Source organism: Pholcus phalangioides, unplaced genomic scaffold, assembly GCF_987345545.1.
Source record: "Pholcus phalangioides strain wild (caught in Gottingen) unplaced genomic scaffold, Ppha-v1.0 ptg000017l_1, whole genome shotgun sequence".
NCBI lineage: Eukaryota > Metazoa > Arthropoda > Arachnida > Araneae > Pholcidae > Pholcus > Pholcus phalangioides.
In genome coordinates, this window is record NW_028301610.1 from 11,015,669 (window position 1) to 11,034,322 (window position 18,654).

An 18,654-nucleotide genomic window follows, 5' to 3' on the forward strand; every position below is an offset into this window, starting at 1 on the left:
AGTAATTTATGAATATATTATGTAATGCATCTCACTCTTCATGACATACGACTTTCAATCCCGTATATACGGGACGTCTGACAACCATGGCTCCTATCCCGATGTTTTACACGCTTTCGCGCCTCTGTGTAGAAGTAGTGTGATAATATTTTAGTATCTAATACATTGTTAGTTTGCAATTTTACACTGTGATGGCCACCAAACGAGTTTCGAAAATGTCCCGGTTTTTAACAACGATTTCCAGGATTTGCCCCGATTTTGTAGGCTTCTCATCTGGTCACCCTATGTCCAACCCATCCCGATAGATGGACCGGATGATCGTCGGTGAGTCATTTCGTGGGCGGAATGACTTTTGTCTGTCTTTTTAATAATATTTTGGCTATGATCACGTGATGCTGACAATGAACAATAAATCGATTGGAAATTTATTTGATGTATTTTCAGAAAATTTTGGCATTTTTTCCTAAATAACAAAAAAAAACGACGACTTTCAATCTCTTCTTCAAAGGAAATGACATTTATGCATGGATTTCACTGTTTCAATATGCAAATTTGTTTGTAATTTTGAAATTTTTGCCCATTTTTTGGTTGGTTGCGATTGCTTATTAGTTCATACAGGGTGTCCTGTAGGTCCTAATTCGGTCTTTATCTCATCAACCGTTCGTTATAGAGATGTGGTTTCAATTTAAAAATTGCTCAAAATGTGTTCAGAAATCACCCTGTACGAGTTTTGAGAGCGAAAATACAGCGTGTCACAAATAAAATTTTAAAAAATCTAAATTTTCGTACGTTTTCCCCGTGCTCCAACTTCCAATTAGAGAGTTGTTGCCCTGTCTGTTCCTAGCCCTACAACAAAAAAAAAAACCACGTTCTTAAGTAAAATATTCGTTGAGATATTCGCATTTAAAAATCGTTAAATGTCGAGAAAGAACAGCATAAATGAGCTTGTCCGTTAGCTTATGCTGTTTTGAAGCGAATGCTGCAATTTACAAACATGGGAATTTTTTTTGGTGGGCTCAGAAGAGACAGGCTAACATCTTTCTAATTGGAAGTTAGAGGACAAGGGGACCATATAAAAATTTTGATATTTTATGACACACTGTATTTTCATTCTGAAAACTGGTGCAGAGTGATTTCTGAACACATTTTGAACTATATATCGACAACGAACGGTTCATGAGATAAAGGCCGAATTAGGACTTATAGGACACACTGTATGAACTAATAAGCAATCCGAAAAAACCAAAAATTTAAAAAATTACATAAAAACCTACGTACAAATTAGAATTTTGGAGACAAGAAAGAAGTCATTGAAACGGAAACAAAAGCGACGAAAATTTTGTCGTTATATCAGACTGATTTTCATCGACGTTATAAGCAAGCTTCATTAAGATTCCCTACGGGAATCAGTCCGGACAGCTAATTATTGACGTTAGCCGAGGTGTCATTATAACCGAGTTTGACTGTATATGAAAATAATTTGGTAAAATTAAATCAATGTTGTTTCATAAAAAATGCTAATGCAGTCGATCCCGCTTATAACGTTACCAATTAGAACGACTTAACTCCCACAGCGGTCTCAACTCTAACTAATTCTTATAAACATTCCCCGTTTAGAGCGTTCTCCCGCTTACAACATTTTTTTTTATGACAGTTTTTTTTTTGTAAAAACGTTATAAGCGGAATCCACTGTAATTATGGATACAGGATACATCAAAGTAAAGTATTATAGGCCTAAGTTTGTTGTTTTGGCTGATCATTAAAGCAATATTTATGATTAAAATTTATTATCTCCTTATAATTAATTCAAAAAAAGCGAAAAACAAATATATTTCCTTATATTCCTTATAATACAATTTATTAATTACGCTCGTGGAGATCTTATTACGTATGCATCATGTTGAGAAAAAAAAATCATCCTATGTACAATCCAAAATACTCGGGAATAATGACAACCTACTGTATCATCAGCAACGATCTAAATTATTCAAAGTCTGACTGATGTCACGCGCTAAAGCTAATGTAGGATAGAAAAATGAAAAAATATTTGTTGAAAAAAACTCCAAAAAAATGTTTTTTCAAGGTTTTTAGGAGGAGGAGGAGGAGGAAAGGTCGATAATCGCTCGAAACACCGCCTTCATTAAGAATTCAAAAATGGATTGAATGCATGTTATTTTTTTCTGAGAAATACCTGACTGAGAGGGGTCGCTAAAAAGAAAAGGGAATAAATATACAGTGGGACCCCGTTAATACGTCTCTCGTTTATACGACTTTCAGATTTTTTTACGTTTGGCTTCAGTCACGATACATTTCTGCGGGATCCGGGAATTTCGCCCCCCCCCGACGTTCCGTCCCTGACACCTCGCCCTTGGTGCGTTTCGTTCCCGGTACATTTCGCCCCCGACACGTTGCCCCTGGTATTGTCCCCGGTGCATTTCGCCCCCGACGTTTGGTCCCCGACATCTCACCCCGGTACATTTCGCCCCCGGAAATTTCGCCACTGACATTTCCCTGCCCTGACCGAGTGAGTGACCAAGTAAGTGACTGACTGTGTGAGTGACCAAGTGAGTGATCGTAAGAATGACCGTATAAGTAGGTGAGTGACCGTATAAATGGCAATGTAAGTGGGTGAGTAACTGTATAAATGACCATATAAATGGGTGAGTGACAGTATGAATCACCAAGTGAGTGAGTTATTGACTATATGAGTGAGTTATTGACTATATGAGTGAGTTATTGACTATATGAGTGAGTTATTGACTATATGAGTGAGTTATTGACTATATGAGTGAGTTATTGACTATATGAGTGAGTTATTGACTATATGAGTGAGTTATTGACTATATGAGTGAGTTATTGACTATATGAGTGAGTTATTGACTATATGAGTGAGTTATTGACCATATGAGTGACTGTATGAGTGAGTTATTGACCATATGAGTGACTGTATGAGTGAGTGTGAGTGACTGTATAGTTGACTAAATTTGAAAATAGGCAAAAAAAGGCATTTATGGCATTTTGCTTGAACTTTCGGGCTCTACTCATTAGTGAGATCTGGTGAGATGGGTATTTGAGCGTTTCTCTCATCTACATCAACAAATCGAACGGATTTTGCCATTTTAATTATTTTGTACCTCCAATTTACGAGCCCATTCACAGGATTGTATTCAAACTACACACCAAATTTTGTGGGTCATGATTTCTAAAACCAGCTTTTCAAAATCGCGTTATAGTGAAATCCCGCAAAGAGGGGGATACCTGTATACCTGTAGTAAGAAAAATGAAACGTTTCTAAATGTTTGGTTCTGTCAGTTCCTTTGATGCTACGTGATTTCATTGGAACAGAGGTTCTTAACCCACGGGTCGTGACCCAAACTTAGGTCGCAGATTAGGTTCCGAGATGGGTCGTTCAAATCTATTGACAGCCAGGAGGATCCATTCCTCTTGACCCACGGGTCCTGGCCCATATTCCTAAGATTAGAGCTGATCACAAAGGAATGTTTGTCTGTTGTTCTATAAAAAGGCCGGGATTACACTGATAATAGATCTCTTACAGAACAGTCGGTTTTTCTTTACATTCGCTCGAATGTAACCGACACGCTTATAGGTTGCATTTTCCAAGTTTTATGAAAGAACTTTTACAAAACTTTTATGGTGTGATCCCGGCCTTATATCTAACGTTGGAAAATAAAAATTTATTACGTGTTCCACGCTCCGACTTGCTCATTGACATGACCACTTTACAAAACATTTGCGTATTTTGCCCTTCCTGACTTTTTCTTACAAAAATGTCCCGTTTTTTACAACGAAGCTTGCAAGAATTCCCAATCTTTACTACGTAGAATCAAGAATGATATTAATTTTAATTTATAAATTGTGTTATAATGAATATGACTATATAAATGCTCATCTCAAATATTTGTCAAGTTTCCTTTTTCCCCCGTGAAATACATTTTCTTCTCTTCAAGGGTTATTTATTAATAATGTTTGGTAATTTCGTCCTATTTGGCAACACTTTTGGCGAGAATCATCGATGACCCTGATTATTTATCCCACTTTTTTCGCATTTTTCTGGATCAAAAATTTATCACCCTACTCATAAAGAAATCTTCATGATTACCTCTGATTATATTTTTCATCAAAAAAAGGTCTTGGAAACGTCAACCTCGGCACTAACGACACCTCGGTTATGACGATAAAAATTCGAGGAATCTTCGATGTCGTTATAACCGAGTTTAACTACATTTCTAATCTCTTCTACTCAAAAACATCAGCTAGAATGCAATACCTACAATTAAAACTATTTCAAGGTTTAAAATGGTCAATGTACAACTGTTTCCTCTATACCGATACCAAGGGTGCTCAACTTTTTGAAGATCGCGGGTCACACAAGGGATCTATGAACGCGCCGCGGGCCACTTGAGTAATCTGAAACAGCACCCTTGTACGCTTAAGTAATCTGAGACAGTACCCCCAGGTTACCCCAGGGTGATCAGTAAATGTATCGCGGGATGCTTAATTGATCTATAAATGTGCCGCGGGGTCACTTCAATGATCTGGAAACGTACAGCGGGTAACTTGAATGTGGTTCCTTGTAAAAGGTTCACTTGAGTAATTTGGTTATGTACTGCTTAGTTCATTTTCACAAAATTAAATTTGAGGTCACGGGACACATAAGATGACTGCGAGGGATTGAGCATGTATCCTCAATACGATGCTTTGTCCCGGCCTCTCGAAAGTCGTATAAACGGGGTTCCACCATAGTCTCGGGAGCTATTTAACAAGAAGCATTCACGGGGAAGGTTTTTTTCCCAAAAAAAAAATGAAAAATAAAAAATGAATCGGGAGCTAAAGGTGTGAGTGGAAAGGGAATCCCCCCAAATAAACGTTTTTTCATCTAATTTGATACGTTTTCCTTAATTTCGTGGCGGACGCCCTGACGCGTACAGACAGACAGAGACACGCAGCTGCTGGAACAGAACACTAGAACAACAACAAAAAAAATTACTATCTTACACAAAAATGCATTTTTTTTTTTCCAAAAAAATGCCAACTATACTGTCCCTATCTCCCTAATATAACGATGTGTATGGAGAGGGAAAAAGAGAGACAAGAACCTACTAGGATAGGGAAAAAAAAAAAATCCCCATCCCCCAGTAGGTGTTTCCTATCCCGCCATCTCATTTGTTCGAATCCCTCGTGTCGTCACGTGACGTCACGTAAACGTAACCGTGAAACCATCCAATCGTAACGAGGCAATCCTTTAGCCACGCCCAACATCAGAAAAGCCACTGAATACATCGAGTATTTGAAATGTGGACAGCGATTCGCTATCATTTGGCCAACTGTACATGCTAGTGCTGGGTGAGGGGAAATGGCGTTGGTCGAAGTGGAGTGGTGTTGGGGGGGACGAGGGGTATCGGAAGTAGGAATGTGTATGTGTTGGTGAGCATGGGAGGGGGGGCGACGGTGGAGGTGGACCCCCCCCCCCCCTTTTCCAGTCGGTCCTGGATGCCATGGATGTAGGAGAAAAGGGGCTGGGAGGTGAATACATTTGATATTATCCCTCAGGGGGACAAGGTGGGGGAGGGTTCTTCCCATATTTTAGCATTCGAAAACAGTGTCTGTTCAGTTCGCCCACGCAGCATTTCGTCCTCATATTCGCCCCCTTTTCCACCTATCCCCTCGACTCTCACTTCCTCCTTTGAATTTCAATGTAGCATCATGTCCGTGGTTTTAAAATTTTTACAACAACGCCCCAATCCACCGGTGCCCCCAATCTCCCAACTTCCCTCCCCCCCAACACTCTTGGTTCCCATCCTTTCTGCCGTCCCCTTTGGCCCATCCCCCCCTATCACGCACTATGCTTGTTGTCACTTCTAGACAACTCGCACCAAAAATTTAGTATAAACCCCCTTGAAAACTCATATCAGAGAAATATATATATATACATATTTAAAATTACTAGCAATAAAAGAAATTCCTCCGTATGGGTTTTGTATGCGTAAGAATTTTTCCTTATATCCGTAGAAACAATATTTACTTACACGTTTATTTCCAACAAAAAGGCGCTAAGTTTACAAAAAGGGTTAAAAGAACAGAAAACTCCAGGAGACTTTTACAATATAAATACATAATTTGATACCAATATTTTAGGTCATCTACAAAATTCCATATTGACCATCAAAACGGCAATTTTTTACCCAAATAGCTTAATTTTGATGCCCTTTTTTTTTTCCTCTCGCCAGTAATTGCTCACTTTCATACATTTCTAACCTTTTTCTTTCAAGGTGAAGGCAATGCTTTTCCACAAAACTGCAGGAGACTATATAAAATTTTAATACATAATTTTATACCAATCATTTTTTGGTCATGCACAAAATTCCATATTGCCCATCAGAACTGCCATTTTTTACACAAATAACTCAATTTTAATGCTTTTTTTTCTCTCGCCAGTAATTGCTCACTTTCATACATTCCTAACATTTTTCTTTCAATGTAGGGCAACGCTTTTCTACAAAATTCCAGGAGACCATAAAAAATAAATACATATAATTTGATATAGGCCTACCAATATTTTTGGTCATCTACAAAATTCCATATTGACCATGAAAACTTCCATTTTAGCTCAATTAAAATCCGCCAAATAGCTCAATTTTAATGCAATTTTTTTCTCTCGCCAGGAGTTGCTAAGTTTCATACAAACATTCCTAACATTCTTCTTTCAAAATATAGCAATGATTTTCTACAAAATTCCAGGAGACTATAAAAAATACATAATTTGTACCAATTTTTCTGGTCATTCCGTGTGGATGATTGATGGTCAAATTCCATATTGACCATCAAAACCAACATTTCTTACCCAAATAACTCAATTTTAATGCATTTTTTTTCTCTCGCCCAGTATATTACATAATTGCTCACTTTCATACATTCCTAACATTTTTCTTTCAAGGTAAGGGCAATGCTTTTCTACAATATATATATTTTTTTTTCACCTGAATACCAGTTCAATTTAGGAAAATAAAAATAACAAAAAACGGCGTTTCTCTTAAAAAAAAACTACGATGGGAAGAGGTTGCTTTTGCCCTCTCTCCTCTATCTAAGAAAAGAATAAGAAAGATCGTAGGGGGAGGGGGTAATAGGGGTGGAAGGAATTTTAAGAAAAGAATAAGGAAAACGAAGGAAACATTTTTTTTTTCTTATTTTCTGGGAGCACAAAAGACTTACTTTCCTCCTTTTCGGAAAGTGAAAGTAACTGCAAATTCCTTTCCTTTACTCCCTCCATTTTAACGTTCAATATATATATATTTTTTTTCCGATATTTTTCCATTTCCAGTATCGCTATGTCTGTAATAATTATCCGAGATAACATATAATAATAATGTATATATATATAATTTTTTTTTCCTCTTCTATAAGAGCTCGAGTTTTCATTGGTTCGTGATTCAACCAAAAATTTTATAACGAGTTCATGTTCTCTTTACCCGTTCAAGTTCGTTCAAGTTTCGAGAATTTTTGAACGAGGAGTGGGGAAAATATCGAATATAGTATTTTATAACTGGGATAGTTATGAATATTTCCAAGCCTATTCAATTCTAAAGAATGCCGTATCCATGTAAGAATTGTTATTATACTTTGTGTGCTTCGTTGATCGTAAGGTTTGTGTGTGCTATGTAGTTATGTTTGAAGTAGACTTTGGAAATGTTTGTGTTTTCTGTGATGCTGATTGTTGAATAAATCGACGGAGGGATATCAGCTCGGCAGCAAAAGATAGAAGTTTGGAATGATGTGACTGTTGAGCACTTGTTTGAAAAGTTAGAAGGTACAACATGCTTCCACTCTATGATAAATATTGTATACTTGTTTATGACATGATTCCAAACTCTATGGTTAGTTTGGCAGCTTAGAAAAACAATATAAATTTGAAAACGTTATGTTAGACTAGAGATTGGAAGATTCAACAAAATCAAGCTATGAAGACGTAACAAACTTGAACTTAGAAGGTGCAACAATACAACAAGCTTCCAAATAATGAGGCCGATATCGAGCATAAACCAAGCTGTCAAATGGGATGATGCTGATTATTGAACAAATCGGCTGAGGGATATCAGCTCGGAAACAAAAATACAGAAGTTAGGAATAACGTGGCCGTTGAGCTCTTGTTTGAAAAGTTGGAAGGTAGGCCTACAACAAGCTTCCACTCTATGATAAATATTGTATACTTGTTTCTAACATGCTTCCAAACACTTGTTTCTAACATGCTTCTATGGTTAGACTTGAGCTTGGAAAATTCAACTAAATCGAACCGTGAAGACGCAACAAACTTAAACTTAGAAGCTGCCAAACTCTATGATTAGTTTAGTAACTCGGAAGAGAATGTAAATTTCATAATTTTCTGTTAGAGTTTTGGATTATGCATCAAATTCGAGCTCAAAAGACACAACAAAATTGAGCTGAAAAGGCACAAAAAACTCGAGCTGAAAAGACACAACAAACTTGAGCTTGAAGAACACAATAAACTTGACCTTGGAAGATGCAACAATAACAATATAACATGCTCCCAAACTGTGAGGTTACTATTGCACATATAGCAAGCTGCCAAACTCTGCGGTTAGTTTACTAGCTTAAAAGAGAGGATAAATTTGATAATTTTCTGTTGGAGCTTGAAAAATACAACAATACAACAAGTCTCCAAACCATAAGGCCAGTATTGTAACAAATAAATAAACAACTCTCCGGTTAGTTTAGTAGATTGGAATAGAATACAAATTTGGTGATATTTCTGTTGGAGCTTGGAAGATGCAACAATCTTGAGCTTTTTTGTGTAAGGAATACAGAGATTTCATGGAACTTGTTAGGAACTCTACAAGCTTCCATATAGTTTCTCAACATATAACTTTGATTTAATTGAAACGCCGTAGATCCATCATCAGGGCCCGTAAGTTCAGACAAAATGTCATAAAAGTCGTTTTTTTGCCTATTTGCAAACTTTTTTTGTAAAAATGCCCTTTTTGAATTTTTCTTATTGTAAATGTCTATTTCGACATTGTTTTATGTTTATTCGGGAATTTTAGAGGCCATATTCTGTAAAACTTGGATGTTTTTGGCATTGAGAACTTCAAAAAAATTCCTTCTAAAATATCCAACCTTCAGTATTAATTCTAGTCAGAAAGCCTTTCTCGTCCTGGCTCCATTTAAACGCAAATAGGCATACGCGCCTATAAAAAAAATCGGTGTTAGACATAGAAATGACAAAGACTTTTCATTGCTGCGATAAAATTTTTCATCTCTGCTGTACGTAGCTTTCAGACAGCAATCAACATACCGTCGAATTTGCATCAAGATTGTAAGAGTTTTAGACACGAAAGCAACCCATGTGTAAGAAAAGCCAAAAACAAATTGGAAGTTTGTTCCTCCACATGCTTCACATGTCTTGCTCATGCATTGCACAGCATTGTACTGTAGTTGAATATCTGACCAGTCACTGGTCCATTGGTTGCTATCCTAATAGTCTATTGGTTGACGTGAGTTACGTGGAAGCTGACAGGGCTCTATCCCAGGAGTCCCTATTATTTTGATTTTATTTTTTTACAAAAATAAATGCACTGCAAAGAAGCATGGTAAGTTATTTTAGATATGCAAAAATCATATCCAGAATTTGGGAGATTTTTTTTTTTTTGAAATCGATGCAAACCAATTTAATACAAAACTCAATATTTACAAATTTTGAGAAAAATGTATCGCTATCATGAAAATGCTTTTTAATTAACTCCATATGAAAACGTTAGTTTTGATATGATTATTTTTAATTTCAGCTAGCACTATGTATATTTTTTTTTATGTTAGCTATAATTACACTAAGTATTCGATTGAATCGAACTCCGACCTAATTTCGAGGAACCACAAACACTCTTTCTTTGGCATGATAATGTCATATTAATTTGGCTGAGAGATAATGCAGTTATTATATTATTGAAACAGAAGACTAAGAGTGAGTGCAGAGAAGATTTTAGCCAATTTTCGGAACCCTTAATATAGTAGCTTTTAGTTAATTTTCCTTGTTTGCATTAATTATAAATGCTTTTTTAGTGGCTATTTTAGGCATTTTCAGTGCCTTTTTTCCAGTGTAGCCGACAGTCAAAAAAATTTTCAACTATATTCTTCATCAAAAACAACTAGAAACCGGGCTTAAAACAACCAGAATTAATTTTATTCATTATTAGATGACCATACGTCCCGAATTTCATTCCCGCATTTCCATGTAATTTAATAATTGACTACCTAGTCACACAGGAAACTTTTTTTTGAAAAAGACTAGAAAAACTACTAGCAAAGCAAAACAAAACAAAAACAAATAGATGGGCATTTTTCCAACTAAATGGCAGAAAAAAAGACCAGATCTAGTTGGAAAATAACTAAGTCGCGACAACAATGCGTTTTTTGCCCGACTATTTTGACAAATTTTCAGTGCGTAAGCTTCCGGGCTCTATCCATCATTATACGATACTCGAACCGTTCGATACGCAACAGCCAAGAAAGACTAGGTACAAACAACAAGTACCTATAGACGAACGCAAACAACCATTATACTTTTACATATATTGTAGTAGGCCTACGTTATGTATATATTTATCCCATACTCAAGTTTTACATGAGTAAGTGGTCCAGACATTGTTTTAGGCAAAAAAAAAAAAAAAAGCATATACATTCGAGACAAAAAAATAAGAACAAAGACATTTAGATGCATTGATGAAACAACAACATACCACAAACTCTTCTAGAACATTCCATGGAAGTTTTCTATTTTTGTATTTTTTGGGAGGATGGCTTTTTACAAAAACTCCCGCTAAGTTGAGGGAAGTCCCATATTTTAGCATATCAAAAAACCCAGAGGCATACAACATCCAACCTACCAATGTACCGAAGACGTGTTTGGAGTCTCCAAAGAAACTGAGAAGTTTTTTTTTTTTGAGGAATTTTAAAAGGAGTGGCCCGAGTTTTTTTTTTCCTTATAACATTTTTTTTTTCTTTTAAATGCCTTAGGGATGTAGTTCCAGCACAAGAGTGGTGAAGTTTCAAGATGGCAAAATGCGCATTGCAAAGTGTATATATATAAGAACGAATGTGTTCCTCTCTCTCTCTTTCTTATATATGTATGTGTATATTCCACGTATGTTTTTTGGTAGAAATGCATTTTCTTTCTTGTGTTAGGCTTTCGTTTTTTTTTTTTAGGTTTTTTTTTTAGGGTTCTTCTCCTTTGTTTAACGATTGTTTCAGGCAGTGACTCCTCCTGTTGGAGCAATATCTGGATGTAATAGAAAACAAAGACCACACATGGATATTTCACGCGGGTAGAGAGTGTATAGCCGTATGGTTCTTTTATATATACATACATATACTCATATATACATCTCTCAGTGAGTGCTATATCATTTCAGCACATTCCTGAGCGTGATTGCGCATTCCTGACTGCGCATTTTGAGTACTGTATAAGATTTCCAACATGTACGTGTGTATGTGAATTCTTGGGTTTCAACTTCAAGGTTTAAAAACATGAATTTTATACATATATATTTTTTCATTATTTTAATATTTATAACAAAATCGAAGTTTTTGTGTAAAAACAATAAAAAATGTTGATTTTGAATTTTAGGAATGCATTACATTTTTTTCTAAATCTTCAATGAGCTATAATCATATTTTCACTTTAAGTGACAACTAAAAAATTATTCAATTATTTTATCGTGTTGGCCAGTTCATTGAAACTAATGGTAAATTTCAAATTGGTAAAAAAAGATGGTTGAACATGGTGAATTTGAATTGTAATAACAAAATTTTTGAATTGCATTAGAAAATTGAAAATTCCAGAAAAATTTAATTTCTTTAGAGAAATTGAAATTCTAGAAAAATAAATTTAATTTTATTGAAATATTCATAAAGTTATATCAAAAATTCACATTCTAATAAAAAAATTGCAATTCCAAAAAAAATTATGTTCTAGTAAGAAATTAAAATTATAATAAAAATTACAGTAAAAACGTCCAAACAATTCCAAATAAATAAAATCATCTAAATTAGTGATCATTCAAACAATATTCCACAAAAATAAAATCCGAATCATCATTATTATTATATGAAACACAAAAAAATTGAAATTCTAGAAAAATTCTATTTATTATCACAAATTAAAATTCTAAAAAAAAATTTATTTTTATAAATATTCAAAAAATTGCATCAAAAATTCGTATTTACAGTATCCTAATAAAAAAAGAAATTTATAATAAAAAATTCATTCATATTGTAATAGAAAAATTGAAATTTTAGAAAAAAAATACTACATTCTCCAATAAAACATTGAGATTCCAGAAAAATTTAATTTCTTATAAGAAATTAAATTTTTCTGGTAATGTAATTTTTTCTTAATGTAATTTTTTCTATAACATTTAATTTCTTATAAGAAATTAAATGTTATAGAAAAAATTACATTATAATGTAAAACATTAATAAAATTATACCAGAAATTCTCACTTTTTAAAAACATTCAAAATTTAAAAAAAATTCATTTTCTAAGAAACAAATTAAAATTCCAAAAAAAATTTAAAGACTATAATTACAATAAAAATATCCAAATAAATAAAACCATTCAAATTAATGATTCATGAATAAAAATTGCAAAAAAAATTCGTTATGAACAATTAAAATTTCAGAAAAAATTCATATCGAAAAATTTAAATTTCCAGAAGAAATGGATAAAAAAATTGAAATTCCAGAAGAAATGGATAAAAAATTGAAACTGCAGAAAAAATGTATATTCTAATAAAAAACTGAAACGTTAGAAAAAAATTAATTTTCTAATAAAAAAATTTAAATGCTCCCAAAAATTTCGTAATCCAATCGAAAATTAAAATTCCAAAAAAAAAAAAAAAAAAAAAAAATTCTAAATTAATGATCCATCCAAACAATATTCCACAAAAATATAAAATCCCAATCACCATTATTACTAATACTGTATATGAAACACAATAGCTAATTATAACGTTATCGCATGTGAGACAACAATCACTTGTCGGCAATTCGAAAACACGACAAAAGAATAAAGACCCAACAAAAAAAAAAAAAAAACGAACAAACAATATTTTCTCTTGATTGCAGAACCGACCCCCGCCTTTTCAGCAAAAATAGTAAAATATCTTTTCTTTAACCGAGATTTTTCGCTAAAAATCTAAGAGAATTAATCGCACCTGTTCAGCTTTAAAACCACGAAAATCGCTGTCTAGTGATTTTGATCGCAGCCCCGAGTCATTAATTCCACAAGCTCTCTCTCTCTCTTCTCTCGCTTTCTCTTACGAAAAAATAATAAAATAAAATACCAGGAAAGGAGAGAAAAGAGCTAAAACAGGGAAAAAAGAAAGAAAATTTAAATAAAATAACAAAAAAATGTCCAAAAAGAAAAGAATGTTAGAGAGAGAGAGAGGAGCTCCTTCGCGGTTAATTTTCAATCATCTATTTTAAAGCGTAATTGCTGTTTTAGACACGTTGCCCCATTAAGGCGAGAGGCCGTATTCATGCTCAGATGCTTTAATTGTTTTCGATGCTACGAAACGGGGCCAAATTAGGCGCGAACTACTAACACTCTCCAATTTTATTTTATTTTTTTTTTTCATTATTTGGCGTTTATAAGACAATTTTATTCCAATTTTTTTTATTTTTATAGGGAGTGTGTTTTTTGTTTTTTTTTTAAATACCACGTGAAGAAAGGAAGATTTTCTGTCGGATATACGTTTTTTTTTGAATTAATTAGAAGATTACGTTTTATTTGTATAATGGATCGGAATTGATATTGCTTCGGATTTATTGACTGTGGGTTTTGATGTTCGACGGTAGATGGCGCGATCATACGTTTGTCGTGTGTAATCCGAGTGTTTCTTTGACCCGTGTGTCGCGACTCAAACTTGGGTCTCACGGGCGCTCTTGAAATGGATCGTGCGAATCCCCTTACAATTCGGTTATAAATTCATTTGTTGCATTACTGGTTTCTGGGGGAGTCTTAACGATTTCGGTGCCATGCGCCGGGACCCAGGTATTTTTGGGGCCCCTCTCGAGCCACGATTTTGTATACAGTATTTGCATGGTGAAGCCGGCATCGTGCTCAACCCATGGCCAGCGGGCTAAATGTGGCCCTTTATAGATCGCTCAAGTCAGCCGCGGTGTGGTTCAACATCCCTCAAGTGGCCCGCGGCGAATTTCCAGATCACTCCAGTGATCCGTGGCACATATCCGGATCACTCAAGTGATCCGTGGCACTTTTCCAGTTCACTTCAGCATTCCACAACACAGTTCCAGATCACTTTAGTGACAAGTTGACAAGCGACAAGACACGTTGCCCCATTAAGGCGAGAGGCCGTATTCATGCTCAGATGCTTTAATTGTTTTCGATGCTACGAAACGGGGCCAAATTTTAGGCGCGAACTACTAAATACTCTCCAATTTTATTCCAATTTTGTTCTTATTTTAATAGGGAGGGTATTTTTTTTTTTAATACACGTGAAGAAACGAAGATTTTCTGTTGGATACACGTTTTTGAATTAATTAAAAGATTGCGTTTTATTTGTATAATGGATTGGAATTGATATTGCTTATGATTTATTTACTGTGGGTTTTGGTGGTGGTGGTTTTGATGTTCGACGGTAGATGGCGCAATCATACGTTAGTTGTGTGTACTCCAAGGGTTCTTGACCTACGTGTCGCGACCCAAACTTGGGTCACAGGCACTCTTGAAATTGATCGTACGCATCTACTTAAAATTCGGTTATAAATTCATTTGTTGCACTACTGGTTTATGGGAGAGTCTTAACGATTTTGGAATGGCCTGCGTTGGGACCCAGAAATTTTTGGGGCCCCTCTTGAGCCATGATTATGTATACATTATTTCTATAGAGAAGCTGGCATCTTGCTGAATTCATGGCCCGCGGGATAAATGTGGCCCTCGGAGATGCTGCTGGCGACCTCAAACGTAATTTTGTAAAAAGCGGCACATTTATAGATCACTTACGTCAGCCGCGGTGTAGTTATACATCACTTAAGTGGCCCGCGGTAAATTTCCTGATCACTTGAGTAGCCCACGGCTCAGTTCGAGAGCACTTATACAGTCTGTAGCAAATTTCCCGATCACTTAAATGGTCCACACGCATGTCCAGATCCATAAGTAACCCGTGGTACATTTCGAGATCACTTGGTGGTACGAATCTACTTACAATACTACAAACAAAGCATTAATAAAATTCAGCGACTACCAAAAATTCTCAAATTTTATTTTATTGTTATTTTTTTCATTATTTAGCTTTTATAAGACAATTTTAATCTAATTTTTTATATTAGTTTATAATTATTTAGAATACATTATTTTGAGTTAATTACGAGATTACGTTTTATTTGTATAATCGATTGGAATTGATATTGCTTTGATATTTACTGTGGACTTTATATAGGTTTCGGTGGTGGATTTGACGTTCGACGGTAGATGGCGCGTTCATACGTTTATTGCATAAATGCCCAACCCATGTGGCCCGTGGACTAAACGTGATTCTCGTAGTCCTTTAAATCCTGTTGAGATGCCCGCGATCACAAACCTAATTTTGCAAAAGGCGGCACAGTTATAGTTTTATCAATTTTATAGCCCGGGGTGCAGTTCTACGTCACTCAAGTTGCCCGCGGCAAATTCGTAGATCCCTTAAGTGACCCACAGAATTTTTTCGCAGATCACCTGGGTAATTCGCAGCACAGTCCTGTCTTCCAAAGCGGCCGGGGGCACATTATCAGATCGTTCGAGTGGCCTCCTGCACTCAAGTGACATGCTTCCAGATGAATCGAGTGACCCATGGCACATTTGCAGATCAGCATCACTTTCTATGGCACAATGCAAATTCACTTGCACGACACGGTTTTAGATCACTTAAGTGGCCACAGTACAATTAAGTGACCCGCGGCACAGTTCCAGATCACTTACGCGGTCTGTTGTTCAGTTTCAGCTCACTTAAGTTGTCTATGGCACATTTCCGAATCACTTAAGCGGCCTGTGGCACATTTCTGGATCACTTAAGCAGCCTGTGCCACATTTCCTGATTGCTTTAGCAATCCGCAACAAAGCTTCAGATCACTTACATGACTTGCGCACATGTCCAGGTCACATACTGTAAGTAGCCCGTGGTACATTTTGAGACCCGCTCATACGTTTATTGCAGTCCGGGGGTTAACCTATAAGTTGAGACCCTACTTGTGTCGCAAGCGCTCATGAGATGGGTCGTACGAATTTAATTACAATCCGGTTATAAATCCAGAATTAATGAAAATTCAGAATTTAGAATGGATGAAATTTTTCAGAATTTAAGAAAAAAATAATTTCAGAATTTAGGAAAGAAATAGTTTCAGAATTTAGGAAAGAAATAATTTCACAATTTAGGAAAGAAATAATTTCACAATTTAGGAAAGAAATAATTTCACAATTTAGGAAAGAAATGATTTCAAAATGGATGAAAATCGGAATTTAGGAAAGAAATTATTTCACAAAATTTAGGAAAGACAATTTCAGGTGGGTCGCATCTCAAACTTGGGCCACAGATACTCCTGAGATGGGTCGTACGAATCTATAATCCGGTTCTAAATCTATTTGTTGCTCCACCGGTTTGGGGGGGGGGGGGCGTCGTAACGATTTTGGTGGCCTAGGCTGGGACCCGGACATTTCTGCGGCCGCTCTGGAGCCATGATTTTGTATAAAGTATTTTTATGGAGAAGTCGGCATCCGAAACGGCATGGTATTACAGCGAAACCTCGTTACACGGTACTGTATTTGGTATCACCTGATCACCGAAAGTGTTCATGAAGTTTTCGGTATCGCTATTTTTTGTGTGATACACAAAAGTGCATTGCAATAAACCTCTTCACAGGGGCAATACGCACATCCGACTGAATGCAGTTTATCAAATAACCAATTTTTTTTAAACCAATCAATTTCTGATTTAGAAAAGATGCCAACAGCAAGTATAAATTTGATGGCACGTGATGATAATGTTGCCTCCCGATCTCTCGGTATAACGCGATAATTTCTCTACAACGATATTTTTTCTTGGTCCGCGGAATATCGTTATATCGAGGTTTCACTGTATTACAGAATGCACAGAATGAATGAAAATTCAGAATTTAGGAAAGCAATCATTCCAGAATTAGTGGAAATACATTCAACAGACATTAATAAAATCCCAGGCATGATGAAAATTTGAAATTAACGGAAGAACAACATGTCTTTAACCCTCTTAGCAGCACTAGCGAGATATCTCGTCTTCTTAAAAGCGTCTTATTTTAGCACTGACAAACTCAGGTATTTTGTAAAGCTGATTTCTCAATGGAATATAGAAATTGTATCCCCTTTATTTTGCACCTGCTGAAACTTAGAGGAAAGCCCACTTCATGAAAAAATATATAGCATTTTACAGGAGGTTTGGTGATTTCTTCTATGCTGGTCAAAGGGTTAATACAATCTAAGTAATGGAATTTTAGACCCATAAATTGTGGACAACGGCTCTCTTAAAGATTGACATTTTCTATAACTAACCACACTGATTTTTTGATGACCATTTTTGATGCACTCAGCAACCGAAACTAGAAATTTCCACTAACTTTGAGATAGTGTCATTATATTTATCCTAAAATATTTCAATACAGTGGATTCCGCTTATAACATTCCCACTTAGAACGTTTTCCCGCTTAGTAGCCGACGACTAATTTTCGTGGCACCCAGCTGCAACTATAATACGAATTGATACTTCCCGTTTAAAGCGTTTTCCCGCTTACAACGTTTCTCATAACGGTTTTTTCTGAGTAGTAGGCATTAGAAATTTGATGTAATCCAAAACATGCTAGGAAAAGTCATAATATCCTTACCTGTGTCATGAATAATAAAATGAAATCTTCAATTGATGCATTTATAATGGATGATAATTGCATTGAGTTCTTGCTCGCTTGAATCAAAGACCTTGAATTACCTATTTTGGTGAAGATGATTAATTATATAAATATTTATGATAAGTTGTAATTAATAATAATACCGTATTGCATGAGAAAAACGACAAACTATTTCAATTGTTTACTCATTTGATTGAAAAATGTTCAGATTTTTCAGTAATTGCTTATTATGTTTTCTCATCAAAATAGACCAAAATACTAGAAATTTAATATTCTTCGATATGTTTTGACTGTTTTTTAGAAAAATTATAATAATAAATGATAGATATATATAAGAATTCACATTTTTTTTTACATTAATGATGTCGTCCGTCTCAAAACTCAATGAGAAGTTCGTCATTTTGAAGTTGGAGCAAATAATTAGAGATGATTGGTGGACTTTCTTAATTATTAGCTGTCTATGCCCTAGTAAAATCTAACAACAAACACACTAAAAAACATAAAAATTTCAAGGATTGATAGATTAACTGGATTTATGATCCTAGCTAGCGTAATTCAACTATAGTTAAATTGAGTGATCGATGGATATAGGTTTTGTATATGATATTTTGCCAAACTAGGATCATTATTGTTGAAAATAAAGAGAATTTACCGAATCTCATATTTGTCTGGAATTCGAAATATTATACTAGA

At 35.2% G+C, this 18,654-nt stretch overlaps 1 long non-coding RNA gene across 2 annotated transcripts in view; it reads right to left on the reverse strand.

The window, feature by feature from the left end:
• LOC149072369 (uncharacterized) overlaps positions 1-18,654 on the reverse strand; it is a 214,464-nt gene that overhangs the window by 15,329 nt on the left and 180,481 nt on the right. For both annotated transcript variants that reach the window (XR_016194409.1, XR_016194408.1), the window contains exon 3: positions 17,941-18,041. This is a non-coding gene — a long non-coding RNA (uncharacterized LOC149072369). The remainder of the gene's footprint in view (positions 1-17,940; positions 18,042-18,654) is intronic.